Source organism: Pongo abelii, chromosome 20 (genome assembly GCF_028885655.2).
Source record: "Pongo abelii isolate AG06213 chromosome 20, NHGRI_mPonAbe1-v2.0_pri, whole genome shotgun sequence".
Taxonomy (NCBI): Eukaryota; Metazoa; Chordata; class Mammalia; order Primates; family Hominidae; genus Pongo; species Pongo abelii.
Genome location: NC_072005.2, coordinates 36,821,024 through 36,842,287, shown reverse-complemented (window position 1 = coordinate 36,842,287; position 21,264 = coordinate 36,821,024). Strand labels below are relative to the sequence as shown.

Below are 21,264 nucleotides of genomic sequence, written 5' to 3'. Positions count from 1 at the left end.
TTCCCCCTGTAACCCCTGAGCCTCTTATAGAGCATCTTTTCAGTTTCTTTTGGCTTCTCTGGTCCTAAAGATGCAGAGAAGCCTTGTCTACTTGTCAGAAGTATTTCCCGAGTACCTGCTTGGAGTCAGGCACTGTGCTGGACACAGAAGTTTCAAAGAAGACCAGAAACATTGTCCTGGTGTTGACGCACACAGTCCTATGCAGAGACAGATGAACAAGCTGAGGGAGGCCACTGAGAAGTGACTGGAGACCCAGAGGAGGGGACTCCCACCAAGCAGGGGTACATCACACCAGTGCTGGAGGCAGCAGAGCCTTCTGGAGGAGGTAGCATTTGGGCTGGGCCTGGAAGGAGAGTGACTTTCCTGGGAGTTCACCTATTGTCCTGTGTTGCCAAAAACCGCAGGGGCTCTTCCAAGTGCTGCAAATCAAGGCTGGCTCATCTGGGCCTCTCTGGGCAAAGCAGCACCCCTTATGCCTAGACCTCGGCCCTTCACCTGATACCTGTCCTGGTTTCATTTTAGCCCTATCCAGAAACCTGCAAGCAGGTGTGCTCTTGGGGCCAGAGAGGAGAATGGATCTGTGGCGGCTGCTGAGAGTTGAGGGAGCCGCAAGGGCCCAACGTATTCGTGAGGAAAGATCTCTGCCTTTCTATTGGGAGGACCCGAAGGTCCGGTCTTGGGACTCGAACTCCAGATAAGACTCCCTGGTGAGCACAGAGTGTGGCTGCCCTGTTGCAGACAGCAAGAAGAGGGGCTGGGTGGGGCTTTTACCTGGGGCTCAACAACCCCACCTTGTCCAGAGCCTCCCAGCTGACCAGCTCAGAGGCTACAAGCAAATCTCAAATCTCCCTTCTTCCCTGGGCTTCTGTATCTCAACTGTAAAACGCTAGCCTTGATCTAGAAAAGCTTCCTGTTTTTTTGTTTTGTTTTTTATTTTGATGTAGAGCCTGTTTCGATAAACAATGCATAGTGCACATTTAGTGTTCCCCACCCTGTGTCCAGCAGTGGGGATGAAAGCGTGCTCCAGTTACAGTCTTCGTCCCTGTGGGGCTTATGCTGATTCATTCATTTCTCCATTCTCTCTTTCACTCATCAGTTCCCTCCACAGTTGTCCGACACGTGCCAGGCTCTGTTCTAGGAGTCAAGAATACAGTGGTGAGCAAAATGTGCAGGTCCCCACCTTCACATGCCGGTGGAGTGAGGAAAAAACTCAGTGAACAAAGTAAAATCTCCATGCCCTTCCTCCCCCAACCCCAAGAGTCACTGCAAGAGCTAATGAGGACGCTATCTCTGCACTCCCTAAGGAGGCCAGATGCTTTAATTGGACTTAACTTTCTGTAAAGTTTAATGGGGAAAAATAGTTTGTTTTTAATTATAAAGAGATAATGAATCCTGAATATGCCTCTCCAAAGAATGCTGCCCTTCCCCACAGATACTGATCTGTTCTGACCCCTGTTTTAGGCTCATTTCCGTAAACAGATAACAATGAGTCTGTACTATCAAGGAGAAACTGAGGTGGCCAGGCAGGGAACTCCCCCACAACTGATGTCTTGTTGGATTTGCTGCCAAAGCCCATCTCTGGGCAGCTTTGGAAGTGGGGTATGGAGGTTACTCTGGTTTGAGCTGGTCTCTTCCTTTCCACTCTGATGCCGTGTCTACCCCTGGGGAGAGCAGGGAAGGGTGGGGCCATGTGTAGGGAATCTTGAAGTAATGTGGTCAGTTCAACGAAGTGGGTGGCCTGGGTTGGAGCAGCTAATGAGCATTTTTGTCTTGTTTGGTTTCTGCTTGCCTCTGTTTATTTTTGCCTAATAGAACAGGCTGACTTTTGATGCCGTCCAACAACTGACTTTCTCTCTTTTTCCATCCAGCCTCACTTTGCCCTGGACTGGAAATCATTTCTGTTTTTCCCTCTACAGGCTCTAGGGTTTCGGGAACTGCTGAACTGAAAATAATTCTATCTGAGAGGGCTTCTCCAGAATACCAGGGGTGGGTTCCAACATGTGAGAGGGGCAGTAGCCCTACAGCACAGCCCAGCTGGGCCTATTGCAGGGCCAAGCATCTGCTAGGAGATTGAAATCATCAGCTACTTAGATTCGTGCAGAATCTAAGTGCTTGTAAGTTTTTATCTGGGGATATAGAAATACTTTCATTGACCCAGCTGTCTTAGAAAATTAGATAAAATCCAAAAGATATTTAGATAATAAATTTAATTCCAAACTTTAGAGTCTAAGACACAGACTGACTTGCAGGCAAGGATATGAAAAGGCACCTTCAGGTCTGTCCCTGTGGATACTGATGACTAAGGCATCTGACCAACTCGACTGACACCTCCAGGGAAACTATTTGGGCAAGGCGTGGTGCTTGGCAGGGCTCCAGCAATGAACACAATGGAGCTTCTACCCCGACACAGAGTACTGTCTTCTCGGAGTGGGGCCTGATGTGGCACAGACATATCATCAAGGCCACGTGATGTGAGCTGCCACATCCGGCTGTGATGCTAATAACAGAAACCCAGGCCCCAATCTCTGGGTTGGGAGATTGGGAGGTGGGGACAGACATTAGGGAGGGCTACACAGAGGAAGCAACAGTGAAGCTTAAACCTGAGGAGTAAATGGGTAGACAGCGGTGTTCTAGGTAGAGAAAATACCATGGACAAAGGCCTAGAGAGGAGAGAAAAATCAGAACTTCAGGAAACTGAATGAATTCAGTGTTTCTGGATTAGAACCTGTGATGTGGGTGGGCAAATGAGGACCCACCCTAGGCTGATGTCTCATCATAAAGGTCTTTGTAAACCGTGTCAAGGATGAGGACAGTCTGCAGCAGTGTCTCAGTGTGCAAGCGACGAGGTCAAATTTCGCTTGAGCCCAGGAATTCAAGACCAGCCTGGGCAACATAGCAAGACCCTGTCTTTACAAAAAATTTAAAAAATTATCTAGGTATGGTGGGGCACACCTGTAGTCCTAGCTACTCAGAAGGCTGAGGTGGGAGAATTGCTTGAGCTTAGGAGGTCAAGCCTGCAGTGAGCCATGATTGCACTACTGCACTCCAGCCTGGGCAACAGACCAATACTCTATTTCAAAATAAATAAATAAAATTGCATTGAGAAAAAGGATGCTGGCTGCAGTGTGGAATATGTTGGGTATAGTGAAGGCTGGCAAGATGGAAGCCGTTGTATTAATCAAATGACAGAAAGTAGTGGTGGTGGATCAGGGTCATGGCAGTGGGAACGGCAAGAATGGACAGATGGGGGAATCAATATAATTCGGTGATTGATTAGACAGTGGCTGTATTGGAGAGGAAGAAACCCAGGATGACCTCTTGTCATTCATCCCTAGAAAATAACAGAAGTCCATTGAAGATGGGGAGAGAGATGGCAGGTTCGCTTTGGAGATACTCATGAGATATCCAAGAGTAGATGCCCAGAAAGCTTAGGCTTAAAGTCATATTAGAAGCCCAAAAGGAGAGGCCAAGCTTGCCTACAGAGTATGCAGGGTAAAGAGAAAAAATACAATAAAACCCCAAGGAAATGACATATTGTATGGAGAGAGAGAGAGAGAGAAAGAGAGAGGGAGAGAGAGAGAGAGAAAGAGAGAGGGAGAGAGAGGGAGAGAAAGAGAGAGGAGATCATGAGAAGTAAGTCTCCGAAGGAGCCCAAAAAGGAATGGCCAGAAAGGTAGCAAAGAAAGAACCCAGAGAGGCTGTGGTGTCTCGTAAGTCAAATTTTCAAGAGGTAGTTATGCCCTCATGTTTGCAGAAAAATAAAACAGGTTAGCTAAAAATTGAAAAGTGTTATCTGTCTGCAAGCATTTAAGCAATCTTGGTGAGAGATGGAGGGCTCCAATGTCAAACAGTAGTATGTTAAAGAGGGAATGGAGCTATGAGAAGTGGGTCCAGCAAGAGATGATAACTCTTTAGAAACTTGCTGGTTGTGAGGACAAAAAGGTCCTTAGGGCTGTAGGAGATATCTTTCTTCATAAAGGTGGGAGATGTTTAAGTATGCTTAATTGTTGGAAGGAATAAGCAAAGAGAGAGAAAAAGTGGGAGATGATAAAATCTAGAAGATAGCTGGGCACAGTGGCTCACACCTGTAATCCCAGCACTTTGGGAGGCCCAGATGAGTGGATCATCTGAGGATAGGAGTTCAAGACCAGCCTGGGCAACACGGTGAAACTTCGTTTCCACTAAAAATACAAAAATCAACTGGGTGTGGTGGTGCATTTCTGTAATCCCAGCTACTTGGGTGGCTGAGGTAGGACAATCGCTTGAACCCAGGAGGTAGACTTTGCAGTGAGCTGAGACCACGCCACTGCACTCCAGCCTGGGTAATATGTGTGTGTGTGTGTGTGTGTGTGTGTGTGTGTGTATATATATATATATATATATATATATATATATATATATATGAATAAATCGACCCAGCCATGATGCTCAGGGGGCAGGAATGGGAAGACTGGAGCAGAGGGAAATTGAGAGGCCCTACCTCCAACACTAGGGTATGGGCTTTCTGCTGCGAGAGGGGAGAGAAGGAGGAGGATGAGGGAGGGAGGTGGGGGTAGGAGACCTACTTTCAACATGGGGACAAGTTTCCCACCAAGAGGGGAGAGAAGGAGAAGGGTGAGGGAGGGAGGTGGCAGTAAGAGACTGGAAAACCATTGAGGAGTTTTGGAATAACCACTCAGAGGATTTACTGTCCTGGAGAGAAACCTTGCAGGAGTGGTCATCAGTGCAGAAGACTCATCAGCACCTAAAGAACTTGTGTTTGTGGTGCCTCCAGTTTGCAAACTTTGCAAAGTTTGCTTGATGTTTCTCCAGTAGTCCTTGCCAACTCAGAGTGAAAATAGAGGCGGGGAATGAAGAGATTGCTTCAGGAATAAGAATTTGCCTGGGTGAGGCATAAACAAGCAAAGGAGGAGTGTCATAGAGGAGACTCAGTGGCATGAGAATGGTTGAAACAAAAGACCACGGAGATGAGATGGAGAAACAAAGGGAGAAGGCACGGCTCAGAAGGAAAATAGTATTGGCATCTGTATTAGTTTGTTTTCACACTGCTATAAAGAAATACTCAAGACTGGGTAATTTATAAAGGAAAGAGGTGATAGGGTTTGGCTGTGTTTCTACCCAAATCTCACCTTGAACTGTAGTTCCCATAATCCCCACGTGTCATGAGAGGGATCCAATGGGAGGTAATTGAATCATGGGGGCAGTTACCTCCATGCTGTTCTTATGATAGTGAGTGAGTTCTCATGAGATCTGATGGTTTTATAACCATCTTCACTCTCTTCACTCTGCACTTCTCCTTGCTGCCACCATGTGAGGAAGGACATGTTTGCTTCCCCTTCTGCCATTATTGTAAGTTTCCGGAGGCCCCCCAAGCCCTGCAGAACTGTGAGTCAATTAAACCTCTTTCCTTTATAAATTTCCCAGTCTCGGGTATGTCCTTATAGCAGCATGAGAACAGACTAATACAAGAGGCTTAATCGACTCACAGTTCCATATGGCTGGGGAGGCCTCAGGAAACTTACAATCATGGCAGAAGGTGAAGGGGAAGCAAGGCACCTTCTTTACAAAGCAGCAAGACAGAGAGCAAGCAAGTGAAGGGGGGAAGAGCCCCTTATAAAACCATCAGATCTTGTGAGAGCTCCCTCACTATCATGAGAACAGCATGTGAGAAACCTCCCACATGATCCAATTACCTCCCTCCAGGTCCCTCCCTTGACATCTTGGGACGACAGGTCAAAATTTGGGTGGGAATACAAACCATATCAGCATCCAAGACCCAGAAGTCTCAGAAAAATAGAAGTGAATGTACAAAAATGAGGAAATCTTTAAGAGAGCTAGGATAAGACATTGGACCTAAGAATGAGATGGTTCTAGCATTCAAGATTTGAGAGAGTTGTAGTTTTGGGGAGAAGGTATGGTGCACCTAGGGGCACAGATGGTCCAGCACCTGGCTGGCTGGCTAAAGTAGGGTAAGGTCACTGAGATGGACAAGTGGATCAGTCATCTGTAACACAACAGTGATAGGCTACAGATCATCCTTGTTAAAGCTGAGTTCACTCTTCATAATGACAATATTTGGTGGTAGAGGAGGATGTTGACCCAGTTCTCATGATTCCCGGTGAATGGCAAAAGTGCCCAGGAGATTGGTAAATACTGGGGATCACAAGGAGTAGAGGGTAGCAAAGCCAGATGGTGCTAATCTAAAAGGTGCAGAGGCAGAAGTAGAAATAGTTTTCAAAAGGCTTGGGATACAAAGAAGACATAAACTCCTGATCCTGACATGCCACCCTCGAGGGGTGCAGGGAAAGTTTCTTCCTAAAGTGTATCACCAAGACCACAGCATTCACTGTAGCATGGACGTTGAAGGTGTATTTAAGGAGGTTTGTTTATCAAAAAACATGGCTTCCATACAGCAATTTAGAAGGGAGAGGAGTACAAAGGATGTGCTCAGAGAAAAGCAAGCTCTGTATAACACAGGAATAGAAGATGACTACAGGTCGAAGACAGCAGGAATGGGAGGACAGTGAAGTCATCTTGTGCTGGAGAGATACTAGTGGGTGGAGGAAGAGCGCCCTTGCCCTCAAGGGCCAGCCAGCAGGTAGCAGGATTCATTGGTCCACTGGATTCTACCAAGTGTTGGAAACACTTATTGAATCCATCCCTATTGTCTTTAGAGGCATCTAACCTGATATGCCCCACTCCTGTGGGGGCCCTCAAAACCAGCCAGGTGTCCGTACCTATGGTGGGCCTGGCGCTGGTCCCAGAATTTCAAAACTCCCACTACCTCTTCTTCTGCAAAGCTCCTACTTCATTACTGTCAATCTTAGTCTCTCCTGGAAAATTCATTCCACCTCACATAATGAATAAATGATTCTTTTCTTAAATTAGGATTCAATGGAGTAATTGTAAAATTGGTATTTTGCTCAAAAACCCTTTCTTGGAGCTTACAAAAATGACATTAGAGAGAAACCTTCTCAGCAGTGATTTTTATAAGATGCAGCATATTAAACTGTATTTGAATACATTGAACATTCATAAATTATCACAAGCAAAAAAAAGACAATTATTATATTTCCAAAAGATTTCAGTGGCTTTCACATGAGCAAGACCTCATGGCTCTATCTATTAAAATGGTTGATGTTTAGAAGACTGTTTTGGGTACCTTAGGACAGGACATCTCAGCTCTCAGGAAAAAGACCAGTCTGCAGGGCATACATTCCACGTCCTGGGTGTTGAGAATTGAAAAACAAACAAACAAACAAACAAAACATAGTTTTAAAATTATGACAGCTTCTCTAAAACCTGTATAGTTTTCAAGGGCATAGACCCTAATTTATTGAATTTTTTTCTCCTAAACTAGTATCTAGTGCATAATAGTCCTGCCAACGTACTCGATAAACTGAACTAAACTCAACTCTCAAGTAGCCAAATTAGAATTCAGTGCAAGAAAGTCATTAGTGTAACTCTTGGGAAAAGGGTGACTTAAGACAAATATGGATACATAGAATAACCCACCTGCTTATGGCTATGCTTAAGAATGCAAGGCTTTTTCACCCTCCTCCATGTCCACCATGGGGACACCCTGGAGTACCTTGAGAGGGGCTTATCTTGAGATAGATAGCATTTCCCACACTCTTCCTCTGACCTCCTGTTCATGCACTGGGCTCATGCCATGCTGCTGCATGCAAAGTACACTGATAATGGATGGAGATGGATGGATGGATGGATGGATGGATGGATGGATGGATGGATGGGTGGATGGATGGATGAGTAAATAGATGGATGAATGAGTGGATAGATGGGTGGATGGGTAGATGGATGGATGGATAGATAGGTGGGTGGATGAATGGATATATGGGTTGATGGACAAATTGGTGATTTAATGAATGGATGAATTGGTGGATGGGTGCATGCGTGGATGCATGGATGGGTAGTAAATGAAAGGAAAAAAGAAATTCACCCCTGAAATACTCTCACCCCTAGGTTTAACATCAGTCTGTAATAGCCAAGAGAACATGCTGATAGGTCCCTGAGAGGTGGTGCCCCAATGTGAAGCCACCACCAACTCCCTACTGGCCCCAGGTTAGAAAGACATGGGCTTGTCAGTACAATAGGTCCAGGCTGAGAAGGAAGAAGGAAGAAGTGCCTTCCCCTTCTGCATCCATAGTATGGATGCAGAGAACACAGATTTGTTTGGCAAATCTTAGGGTCTAGGACGGAAACCCACATGGTGAAGCCTTCCAGTGCTACCATCCTTCCTATGCTCCCTCCTTTCAGGAGGCGATAAGTATTGAATTTAAGGCCCACCAATAGGTCTTCTGCCAGGCTGAATGAGGAATAAAGTCTGAGAACCCATGACTCTGTTTGGTAGTCCTGGCTGTCCCTACCAAGGCATTCAAACAAAGGCCCACACTCCTCAAATGACCCAGATATAGTGGACAATAAATCAAGTTGGAAAGGTTGAGGAGGATGAGATTCTAGAATCCATATCTCTTCCTCCCACCCTGTGTGTTCACCTCCCGTTCTTCCTCCTGTTTTTCTCTCTCCCTTAAATCTCGCTCTTTTTTTTTTTTTTTTTTGTGAGACAGGGTCTCACTCTGTTGCCCAGACTGGAGTGCAGTGGCGCAATCTTGACTCACTGCAACCTTTGCCCCCAGGTTCAAGTGATTCTCCCACCTCAGCCTCCCTAAGTAGCTGGCACTACAACAGGTGCATGCCACCATGCCCGGCTAATTTTTGTGTTTTTTTATAGAGATGGGGTTTCACTATGTTGGTCAGGCTGGTCTCGAGTTCCTGACCTCAAGTGATCCACCCACCTCGGCCTCCAAATTGCTGGGATTACTGGCGTGAGCCACCATACCTGGCCTCCCCTAAATCTCTCACTCAAAAGGGAAAGTGCCTTGGTCTGACCCTGTTGGAATCTCTGATATCTCTCCCTTCCCCTGCCTTCCTTAACACCTCTTCCACCTCCTCCGTCAGCCAGAACTTGTGCAAATGACACTTGGAGTTCCACCTTCCCTGGCACGTTGGATGAGGAAATGACTGGAAACCTGACAGTCTATCACTACCAGGGAGTGACAATTTTAAAAAAAAAGATTCAAGTTATGAGTGTAAGTTTAAAAATGTAACTAAAAGCCTTCATCAAAGTTTAAAGAGCTTCTTGCGCTTTTAGCATTTGCTTATTCTGATTTATTGACAATGACACACCTAGGAACAGTCATCTCTGCTGAGGCAGTGAAGTAATGGACTGTAGGGGGAGAGAGAAAAAGAGAGAGAGGGGGGAAAAAGGGAAAAAAAAGGGAAGGTGCAGCTCACAGAAGAGAGGCCGCTGATTACAGCCCACTAATTTGTTATGCACTCCGGCAAATCAGCGGTGATTCATATGACAAATAAGGAGAAAAAATTAACAGCTGTCATGTTGTGATGTGTTAATTTCCTGACAGTCTCTGCACTGAAGCCAATTACTGATTTAAGGGCAGGGAGAGAGAGCCCTGTTCAAGCTTCTAATTAGGCTTCTTCAAGACTAAAAGGATAAAAGCAAAAATAAGAGCAAGAGAATGAGGCAGGTAGCTGGGCTCCAGGAAGCTCACATGCTTTTAAAGCCCCAGTTAAATAGCTTCAAGCTTAAGTGTGTTTAAGATAAGAATTTAGAAACATTTATTCACTTTTATCCCTGACCTGGTGGTTTAGGCTTTTGTGGACTAATTGGGGGCTGAGCAGGGCCCAGGGCTCTTGTTGCCCTGTTTCTGCACGAGTCCAGCCTCTCAGATGTAATCTACTAATAATACCTTTGTTTAGCCGTGTCAACAACCACTCATCACCGTGGTAGACAAAGGGCGGTGGGTGCTCCACCAGCTTCCTACTCAAGGATCCTGCGGAATGCTGGACCTCCATTGCACTAACTGGTCCCATGGCACTGGCCCCAAAAGAGGGCTGGGGGTGAGAGGAAGTTATTGGGGTCTGGGTGCTCCGACATCTAGGAAGCTTCTACATAGACCCAAGGGAAAGGAGAACTCATACGCTGTTGATTTGACTTTGGTTTCTTCCAACTTACTGGCATGCCTGATTACCTTATTTGTCATCTCCACTGATCCAGCTATCCAGAGTATGAACGGATCTTTTCTAGGGACCCGAAAGATCTTTCACGGGGAGTGTTAAGGGGTGCTGGCTGCTGAGAGACTCATTCTTGGCCATTCTAGACACCCTGGGGATTCAACAAAGTTATCCACAGCAGGAGCTCCTCTCTGTAGCCATCATCATCAATCAGAAAAATGGGACTTCAAGGGATCATGTGCCTCTGAGTATGACCAGCTACACAGATAGTGGCTTTTATTTTAATTTGTTTTCCAAGAAAGGCAGTTCCCTTCCCATCTGTGCCCTAAATTCTTTCCTAGGGCTTTTTAAAAGGCTTTTTGTAAATTTATTGGTTAGTACTCAAAACCAGTAGCCTCATGGATTGGTGCTGTGGTCACAGGAGCACGGGAGCCCTTCCTCAGTGGATTCCCAGGAAGGGCTTCTTCCTCAGTTGGAAAGAAGCCTTATTTCCCAATGCTCATGGGTTTTTCCTCGTAGGTGGGTGAAATCCATTAGGATTCTTTGATTGCCTGTGACAACAGAGAGAGAGAGAGAGGAAAAGTAGGAGAAAAAGAAAGAGAAGAAGAAGAAGAGGAAGAAGAAGGAGGAGAAGGAGGAGGAGGAAGAAGAAGGAGAAGGAGAAGGAGAAGAAGAGATGAAGGAGAAACAGAAGTAGGAGGAGGGAGGAGGAAGAAGAAGAAGAGATGAAGGAGAAAGAGAAGGAGGAGGAGGGAGGAGGAGGAGGAGGGAGGAAGAGGACAAAGAGGGAGAGAAAACCAAGCCTAAGTGGCCAGAGTGAAGAGGGAACTTCTTGGCTCACAAACCAAATAATCCAAGATCTTGCTTGGGGGTCAGAACTTCAGGTAGGAATCCTGAGGCTTGGAATCACTGCCTTAGCCTCTTATCTCAACTTCCTTGGTGTGGGTCACATTTTCAGATGGGCTTTTCACCAGCTAATGACCAACCAGAAACACACTCCACAGGTCCATGTCTGATCGGAAAGAGAGAACCAGGCCTTTCTCTGTTAGTCACCCCATTAGAAGTCCTGAGTTGACACTCTGGTTGACAGGATGAGATTCATTAGGGAATCAACTACTGACCAAGTTAGACCTTGATATCATTGGAATGTTTTGTCCCCTCTTCATCTCATGCTGAAATGTGATCCCCAGTGTTGGAAGTGGGGCCTGATGGCAGATGTCTGGGTCATGGGCGTGGATCCCTCATCAATGGCTTGGTGAGCTCACCATGGTAAAGAGTGAGTCCTCACTCTATTAGTTCACGTGGGAGCTGGTTGTTTAAAAGAGCCGAGCATGTCTCTTGCTCCCTCTTGCCATGTGACATGCCTGCCCCTTCCACCTTCTGCCATGAGTAAAAGCTTCTAGAGGCCTCTCCATAAAAAATTCATGGTGCCATGCTTGTACAGCCTGCAGAACCATGAGCCGAATAAACCTTTTTTCTTTGTAAATTACCCAGCCTCAGATATTCCTTTATAGCAATGCAAAACAGACTAATATGGACCTGAATCCTAGGTCCACCACGGAGCTAAGAGAAGAGCACACTCAGACAGGAGCATGAGGGAAAGATGAATTTCCAAAGAAAATCCAGCGATGATCCATAAAGAAGAAGGAAACCATAAATGTGCCTCAGAGTGAATCAGTGGACACAAAAGAGAGCCTTGCAGAGAGCTTCTAGGTCAATTCTGGTGTTTTTGGACTCCCTTCAGCTTCCTAATACTTAAATATATTTACGGTGATGTTAGCTAATTTTTCAGAAATTTGCAGGTCGGGGAGGAGGGAAGAGCAAGGGGTAGAGGCAGAAGCCCATTGACAGTCACACATTTGCAGCCAGCTCCTATTTTTTAACAGTGACCCTAGAATTCAGATGTAGAGCAGGGCTCATTTATTGCAGGGCTTTCTTTCAATAGAGATTTATCACATGTCTGGGAGTCAAATAGGCCCCTAACCTGGAGGCATTTGCACGGCCCCTGGTGATGCAGCCCTGCTCGGGGACCTGTGCAGCTCCAGCTGAGGTCACGCCAACCCTCTGCCCCAGAGAATTGCTGCCTCTTGCTGCCCGAGTGTCTGGGTCCAGGGTAAGCACATCATTACTACAATTAAAGAATCACTCATGCGTTGACCGGTAAGGGGAAAATAGGTCCCTAGAGCCCCAGCCTCCTCTGGATGGCTTCCTCCTTTTAGGCAGGTGGTCTGATTAAAAGGCTTCAATGGTTTATTTCATTAGGAGTCACTGTTGGTATTGCCTGAGACAACAAGAATCCTTCGACATTGATTTTGTTGGTGACTGCAACCCTAAACTGGAAGGGATGGCTAAAAGGTAATTCACTCTGTAAGCTTTGCTCAATCCTGACCCATTATCAATTGAGTTGAAATATGTCAGCACGGTGAGATATTGAGCATATTATCTTTTTTAAGAAGGTTCACTGAGTGAATAACATACATGCATTTACCTATATAAGTGCTGTCCAACAGACTTATGATCCATTGATTTATATAGCACCCTTCATCTGCATCAAGATGCTCTCTAAGAGAATGCCACCGCCCAGGAGAATTCTGTGCTGGCCTTGGGGAGAAGAGGCCACCTCCAGAGTGGGCGGTTTCCACTTTGTCAACCCCTCTGAGCTTAGAGAAACCCTTCCCCTGTCAGGGAGACCTTGCTGGCCAACTGGGGTTCCTTGTATGGGCTGGAGACGATGGACTGAGTTGAGTTCCGTCAAAGTGGTGGAAGAAGCAGCCGACCAGCTGTGGTCTGGGAAGGCATCAAGACAATTCTGACCTAAAGAAGAAGACAGAGCTGGTTGGGTGCAGTGGCTCACACCTGTAATCCCAGCAGTTTGGGAGGCCGAGGGAGGTGGATCACTTGAGGCCAGGAGTTGGAGACCAGCCTGACCAACATGGTGAAACCCCATCTCTACCAAAAATAAAAAAATTAGCTGGGCATGGTGGTGCATGCCTATAATCCCAGCTACTTGGGAAGCTGAGGCACGAGGATTGTTTGAACCCAGGAAGCGGAGGTTGCAGTGAGCTGAAATCACACCACTGCACTCTGGCCTATGTGACAGAGTGAGACAAAAAAAAAAAAAGAAGAAGAAGAAGACAGGGTAGACAGATATGGAATTGAAACAAAAGGCAGATGAGAATCCCAGGAGGAAGGCAAAGATGCTTGACAAAAACACAGTGGGAATTCTGGTTTTGATGAAAGCAAGAGTGCCTTTGCAGGCTGAAAATCTAGGCCTGGGATGGGTAATAAAGATAAAAAGGACAACATGAGAAATTCCAGGGTGTGTGACCTGGGGCCCTAAAAATCCAGAAAACAGGCTAAGCTATCCATTCCACTGCTTGCCGTGTTCCATACCTGTTCGGCTTCCAGAACTCTTCCAGTATCTTTGAGAAGGACTTGGAGAGATGGTGTGTCTGTTTCCATGGCCCTGCCTCTTCTCTCCTTCTGTCTCTAGCTCTCACTCTCTCCACAGGTTCCCTTGTCTGCCTTAATCTTTCTTCCCTTCTCCTCCCTTTCTCACTGTTTCAGCTCCCTTTTACCATAACCAGTTCTGACTATTTTAATCTCTGATGAGTTTGAATTACTACTCAAGGGTTGTAGGATATTTGTGGGAGTGAAAGAGGTCCCCAAAGGAAACAAAACCCAAACGGACTGCATGAGCAGTATGATCCGATGGGCCAGGCAGAAGTCAAGTTTAGAGTCTGCTCACTCTGAAGGCTGACCAGGTCCCTCCCGCCCTTCTGCCTCCTCTTTTCCACGCACAACCGTCCTTGCACTGATGTCCATTGGCCAGTGAAGAAGATGCTTCCATAATGGTGGTCTTGATGGCAATCGTGGGACCTTCACATAGTCCACACATGAAAACCTTATTCTTCTTGGCTTCTTATTTTCCATCCAAAAAAAGGTATTTTTTCTTTTATCTTCCTCCTCCATAGGTACCTGTAGATATTTTTCAGTGCTGTGATTTAGCTCCAGAGTAAGGTGGCTGTTGCATTTAAAAGGCATCATTTTCTGATGTGCATGTGGCCTTATCAGCTCCTCTCTCCCTGCGTGGCCGAGTGTTATCAGTGCATGCTGGGAAGCACTTGTGTTAGAGAAGTGAGCCTCAGCTGAGAGCTGCTGTGTTACTACAAAGCTTTCAGGTGATGGAGTGGCTGGTGCAGAGAGACACATCAAGATAGCGGGAATCCTGAGAATGTTCTCTGTAAGATTAAGCAGCAAGAACAGTTCAAATCAGAGGCCCACTGTCTAAATGTGTAGGGAGAGGAGAAATAGTAAGGTATATGGTCCTTAGAAATAAAGGAGTCAGAGTTCTCTCATTGACATGGAAGTACCCGGAAAGGGTTCTGCATTTTACAGATGTGAAAACTGAGCTTTCATGACTTTCTGCCAGGTACCAAGCCTGTCCGGGCTCTTGGCTGGAGAACCTGCCAGGCTTGCAGGTGATCTGAAGGAACTGTACACCCAACAAAGGATTAATATCTAGAATCCACAAGGAGTTCAAACAAATCAGCAAGAGAAAAACAAATAATCCCATTATGAAGTGAGTGAACGACATGAGTAGACATTTCTCAAAAGATGACATACAAATGGCAACAAAGATGAAAACATGTTCAACATTGCTAGTCATCAGGGAAATGCAAGTTAGAACCATAATGAGATACCACTTTACCCTAGTCAGAATGGCCATGTTTTAAAAGGAAAAAAAAAAAAAAGATGTGTGGGTGGATGTGGTGAAAAGGAATCGTTCAGGCACTGCTGATGGGAATTAAACTAGCACAGCTTCTATGGAAAAACAGTATGGAAATTTCTCAAAGAACTAAAAGTAGAGTTACCATTTGATCCAGCCATTCCATACTGGGTGTCTACTGAAAGGAAAAGCAACCGTTATATAAATAAGACACCTGCAGGTGTATGTTGATTGCAGCGCAATTCACGATGGCAAAGATATGGACCCAACCTAACTGCTCCTCAAAGGAGGAGTGGGTAAGGAAAACGCGGTGCATCTGCACCATGAATTACTACTCAGGTATCAACTCCTCTTTCAAAGAAGTGCCATGACGGGAGGGAGGGTAGCACTGAGAGAGCGGGAGGATCTGACAGGGGTGCACAGGCTCATTACTCTCCAAGTCCCCATGGGCTCAGAGAAGAACAGGTCAAATCCCAGCACTGTAAGAAACTCCACTCTCCCAAGTTCCACTGGAACCCATTTCAAATTCTGAGTCTGGAAAATCTCAGCTGCCAGAAAGAGCTTATGAAGGAAAGGCAGGGCAGGAGACAGAGCATTTGGTGAGGTTGCAATTGATTTAGGCTGTGTACACAACAAAAGCATCTGATTCCAAGCTCTCATGAGGGAGTTTCTGACCTGGATCACAGGACTTGTGTGGGTCCAGACATGAGCTCCAGCTAGTCCCAGCAGCTCATAAAATGATAGGTAAAATGCCAGTGATGTGGGAAATAGGCACTCCCTGAGGGAAGGGGGTTGGGGCACAGATTTCATCCCATTCTTAAAAGAGATGGTGACCCCAAAGAACTGAAGATGTTTCTTCTCACTGCTTCTGAACTGAGCTCTAAAGTCAGACAGATGTGGCTCCAACCTCTGCTCTTGCATGTGAAACTTATACAACCAGAGGCACTTCTTTGTCCTCCATGAGCTGCAGCTTCATAAACACTATAAAAGAGAGATAACAGTACTTCTACCTCAAGGAACTACTGTTAGGATCAAAGAAGGCACTGCACATGAAAAGATTCCCCAAGCCCCTGGTGCACGGTAACCTCCAGTTGGCACATATGTGTAGCAACAGTGCTGGTGGAAGCCGTGGAAGCTGCAGGCCTCTAGCCCTAAGCCTGACCATAACTCAAAAGCTCCTTTCAGGATTGTTGCCTCATCTGTAAAATGGGTACAGTAGTCCCAACCTGCTACCTTATAGGGATGCTATGATGACGATAAGAAACAGTGGGTAGAAAAGCGTGTAAGGCCAGAGGAATGATACATGTAGCCTTTCCCCACCACACAGTTTATTGGGGTGGTTCCCCTGACCCCATTACCAAGCATGGGGGCTGGGCCAGCCTATGCCAGAGGAGGACTGTGAGCTGGCAGAGGATCTGTAACCCTGATCACCAGGTGGCTTCCCAGAGCCCATAGCTCCAGATCTTCACCTTTTATACAAGCTCAAGGGTAGCTGGGGGCGGGGATATTGCCTTTTAATTTAATAGGGAAAATAATTCACATGCTTATAATGAAATGCGACAAGCAGAACATAACAAGTAAATACAATACAAACTACGTTGCAAGCCTCTAAGGTAACAGAAAATAACTAGTTTTAGTTGTTTTTTTTATCTATTATGAGGAATGTCAAGCATTTGACAAGAGAGTATTTAATAAAAAATACTATAATTTGTGTTTAAGCGATAGCAATAGATATTACATTTATTTTATTTCTATCCAAGGAGACAGGTTTGGGATTTCTTAAAGGAATTAGGAAATACAAAGTGAGAGGTTTAATGGGCCTGAGACGCACAGGCCGTGGGCTGGGGCTCCCTGGGGCTTACATGTGGGGACATAGCCAGCTGGAGGGCTGTGTGACCAGCACGTGCAGCCTCAGTGGAGAGCTAAGGGAGAGATGCGACCACACATGCCAGGGAAAATACTGAGGGACCAACTGGGGGCTGTGCTGGGTATCTTCACATGTGGTCCCTAGGGTCCCCCAGAAGGTCTCAGTCCCACTGGGGAGACGGACCCATGACACATTTAGAGAGTAAATAAAACTCTAGGCAGATCTCATTAGCAAACCCCAGAAAAGATGCAGAGTTTTGTTCCAGCTTCATTGGTGATAGTAAAAAATCCACAATGCACATGCCCATGGAAAAGGGATCAGGGGGCCGGGCACGGTGGCTCATGCCTGTAATCCCAGAACTTTGGGAGGCCAAGGCGGGTGGATCACGAGGTCAGGAGTTTGAGACCAGCCTGCCTCTACTAAAAATACAAAGATTAGCTGGGCGTGGTTGTGCATGCCTGTAGTCCCAGGTCCTCGGGAGGCTGAGGCAGAAGAATCGCTTGAATCTGGGAGGTGGAGGTTACAGTGAGCCGAGATCATGTCATTGCACTCCAGCCTGGGCAACAGAGTGAGACTCTGTTTAAAAAATATTAATTAAGTAATTATAAAGGGGATCTGGGAAACAAAATCCTATATCCCTCAGAGGATGGGATTTGGCCAGGCTGGATTTACAGGTGAGGGTGGGAGTCGACCTCTGTATTAGTTCGTTTTCATGCTGCCAATAAAGACATACCTGAAGCTGGGTAATTTTTAAAGGAAAGAGGTTTAATGGCCTAACAGTTCCACATGGCTGGGGAGGCCTCACAATCATGGTGGAAGGTGAAGGAGAAGCAAAGGCACATCTTACATGGTGGCAGGCAAGAGAGCCTGTGCAGGGGAAGTCCCATCAGATCTCGTGAGACTTACTATCATGAGAATAGGACAGGAAAAACCCACCCCCATGATTCAATTACCTCCCACCAGGTCTCACCCATGACATGTGGGGATTATGGGAACTGCAATTCAAGATAAGATTTGGAGTCGGGGGACACAGCCAAATCATAACAACCTAAAAAATGCAATGGTGATGGAAAAAAGCAGAAATGATATATGTAGATCTAAACACATGCATGTAACCAAAAAACATATGTAATTTACAAACGTGTGTGCATGTGTGTGTGTGTGTATATAAACATAGATTAGAAGGATTTGGAGGAAAAGTCACAATAATGCTTCCTTCTGGAAGAAGAGAATGGAAGGGGATCAGGAAGAGATGTGTGGAGAACTTAAGAGTATAATGAAGCCAGCTTCCTGGATGGGACTCCGAATTCTTTGATTTTTTTTAAACTTCTGCAACAAATATGGCATATTTTGATTTTTGGTTAATTCTGAATGTTGCGGATTTTGATATTTCCCTTTTCTCTATGTTTTTGGTATTTTTTCCCCAAAAGAGCAAGTAAGGTGAACATTCAGATAGCAACATGATCAGGGTGGCTTCTTAGGGCCAGGAGAGGGTCTGGGAATGGGGTTGGTGACATAGAAGGTCAGGCAACCTGTCTCACCTTAATTTCATTACTACAGACAAGAAGGTTAGATTTAGATGTCTCCAGGGTGCATCTGGCTCTGGTGTGCTCACCTGCATCAACCAGCTGAAAAATCCTTTTGGAGCTTAGGAAGGAGAAGGCTGGCAGAGGAGCTAGTGAAATGACCAGAGCTTGACTTGAAGCCAAGAAGGGCTTGGACAGAGAGAGAAAGTGTATAGGCAGGACAGAGATGCCCCAGGAGGTGAGGGCAGCAGTAAGACTGGGTTATGGGAGGGTTAGAGGAGGGCCATTAGGTCATTGAGCAGAGTGAGGATTTGGGGGGTCAGTGTCTCAGTGTGTGTACTGGCCAAAATGTGTCTCTTGAGCCTGTGAGAGCTCAGACCCCTTTGAGTGGAGCCATCACTCATCATGAACCCAGTATCACCACAGTGAAATGTCATCCCAATGGCCAGATTCCAAGTTTTCAAGAGAAGCCAAAATCCCTTCTTTCTATGAAAGCTTTTAATTTTTAGATGTTAGCTCAACTTGTTTTTGTAACCCTATTGGAGCACAGCACACAGATCTGGAAGCTGCATAGAGCCTCTAGAGATGGTCATGGGTGCTTGGACTCTAAGAACTTTCCGTCTGTAGATTTGATAGGAAGAAAGACCCTAGATGGTCCCATCCTTCCTGCAACTGAATCTTATGGTAGCTGAGCCATTTCCCAGGCATGTGAACTCAGCCAAGTCTTTTAAACTCTCAGAGCCTCCATTTCCTTAGGGAGTCAAATGGGAATCATTGGACACAACTCATGGACTGCTGGGAAGATTAAACAGTATCCCATACACATGGGAACATGTTCAGAACATTGTGAAGTGCTGTTCACACACAGAGCATTAATGCTACCATTCATGTTGGTTGTTGTAAGTTTTTATAAGCAAAGGGTCTGTGTCAAATCCATTCAGCATCCTTGTGTCTTAACAACAAATGGACAAATATGCCTAACAATTTCTCTTGCATGGCTCCATGCAGACGATGCTAGCGTTTGGACTCTTTTGAGAGGCTGTTTCTGGTGTGGTCAGACATGACCCTTAAATAAGCAGGAGTTTCCTGGGGTTTCCTGCTGGATCTGATGCCCAATCACCACCAGGTAGCGGCACTGAGAAAGGAGCTCCCCTATCTGCTCCAGGTCTCATCTCCAGGAGCCCCACTGGGTACTGCTGCACCTGCAGCTGTTCTTACCTGGCTGGGACCGCACCACAGAAGAGAGATCAAGACTGACCTCCCAGGAGGACCACAATGGCAAGAGGCCTGCAAAGGCTGCCATTGGAGAGGCAACCTGGAGGACGTTTGAGGAGAACATGCTCCCCGTCCTCGGGTGAACAGAGGGCATCATGTGTGCGGGGGAGACGTAGTCCTGGTATTCCATATGATCCCAAGGGGGTGGAGTAGGACCCTTGAGTTGTGCAAATCAGAGTTGCATGTGTAAAATGGGTAATTTTGCAAATGGAGAGCTGCCTCTCACTGGAGGAGTTCCAGGCAAGGTGAGTGGCCTTGGAAGAGGTATCAGTTACCATCTGAAGTGTAATCTGGCTACACACCCTGGGGAAAGGCTCCTTCTAGTGTAGGCTTCCAAGATACTCCAGCAAGCAAGCATCACAAGCATCCCTGTGGAGCATAGACTGGGGCCTCTTCTGCAACCCAAGCTGGCTGATCCTCAGAGCAGGACAGACCCCGCCATATCCATGGCCGATCCCATAGCCCCCCAACCCAGGGTGTGTCCAGGTAGCCTGTGGCACAGCCAGAGCAATTAATAACTTTGGCACCTGGGTGAGAGGCCCTGGCAGGTTTCTCCCATTCTCCATTTCCCTTCCCAGTGCCTGTGAATAAATTAATCCCCTAATACATAATTAACTTGGAGTTGAAAGGTGAAATCAAACTTAACCAATTTACTGTTCTGGAGCTGGTTTAGTTCGGATCATGTGATTTTAATTCTTTCCGTATGACCAGGTGATGGGGAAGGAGGCAGGGGGAGAGGAAAATGCACAGATTAATTTCATTCCTTAACCTCCCTAATGTGCCTGCTTGCTTGCATCGTGTTGCAGACAGCAGATCATCACATGATTTATGGGACTGACCGCTGCCTGCATCTCTCAGGCTAATGACACACACACTAGAGTCATTGATTTGTATGAGTAGCCCCCACTCTTCATTTATCACAATTTAATGTAAGAGTTTGCAATGCAGAAAAAAAAATTCACATGGGAAACATGGACCCATAGGCCCCGCCGCTAACCAGTTATGAATCATTTGTTGCCTTTTAATATATAGACTGTTCTATTCTGGAAAATGCCCCGGAAGGTCATATTCTTCTCCTGAACATCCTGACAATTAAAGTCCCCAAGAAGCTGTTTTAAGATGCATGGCCCACCAGCACCTTTGTTAGCTCACGCTCTCTTGTAATGCATGCTATCGATTTGCGTCTGAACTCTCCAGAACCCTTCATAAGCCATAACCCGCAAAAGTTTCCGAGGGCAGTGCTATGCAAGCTGAGTGTGTGATGCCCAGGAGCTCCAGGCACCAGCCAGCCAGGCCGCATGTGGACGTGGGGCCTGGCCCCTTCCCCACACAAGCACTGGGGCCAGCCCAAAGGGGCTTGTAGCTCTGAGGGCCAGATCAACTCCCCCAAATTAAGGGCATTTAATTTCTGATTATAAAAAGTGCCCAAAAGTTGAGAACTTGGAAGATTTCAAAAAAGAACTAAAGACATGATGAGCAACAATACTGGGAGAGCCTGTATTTTTCAAACTGGAGAGAAGGCACCCTGAGCTAACACCTTTGGAACACTCAGAGCCTCGGAACAGCCTGGCACATCTTCCTGGAGGGACACTTTTAGTCCATACATTGGGAAGAAAAACATATAAATTTTAATTAAAATATACATAGCCCTGTTACATAATAAAATGGAAAACACATTTTTTTCAAGATGAAACCTAAGCCTTCAAAATAATGTGCTTATGCAGGAACCTTGACTATTCCCAGAGCTGCTTGACTGTGGAGGGGTGATCTGTGCTCTAGGGTATTTAGGGGGGAAGGTTGGGAAGCATGGTTCT

The 21,264-nt window shown here is 46.1% G+C and overlaps 1 long non-coding RNA gene across 1 annotated transcript in view; it reads right to left on the bottom strand.

The window, feature by feature from the left end:
- Positions 1–920: 920 nt before the first annotated feature.
- Positions 921–21,264, bottom strand: part of LOC129052048 (uncharacterized) — a 34,637-nt gene continuing 14,293 nt past the window's right edge. The window contains exons 2-3 of the long non-coding RNA XR_008516768.2: positions 7,163–7,225; positions 921–1,134 (exon numbers count right to left, since the gene is read on the bottom strand). This is a non-coding gene — a long non-coding RNA (uncharacterized LOC129052048). The remainder of the gene's footprint in view (positions 1,135–7,162; positions 7,226–21,264) is intronic.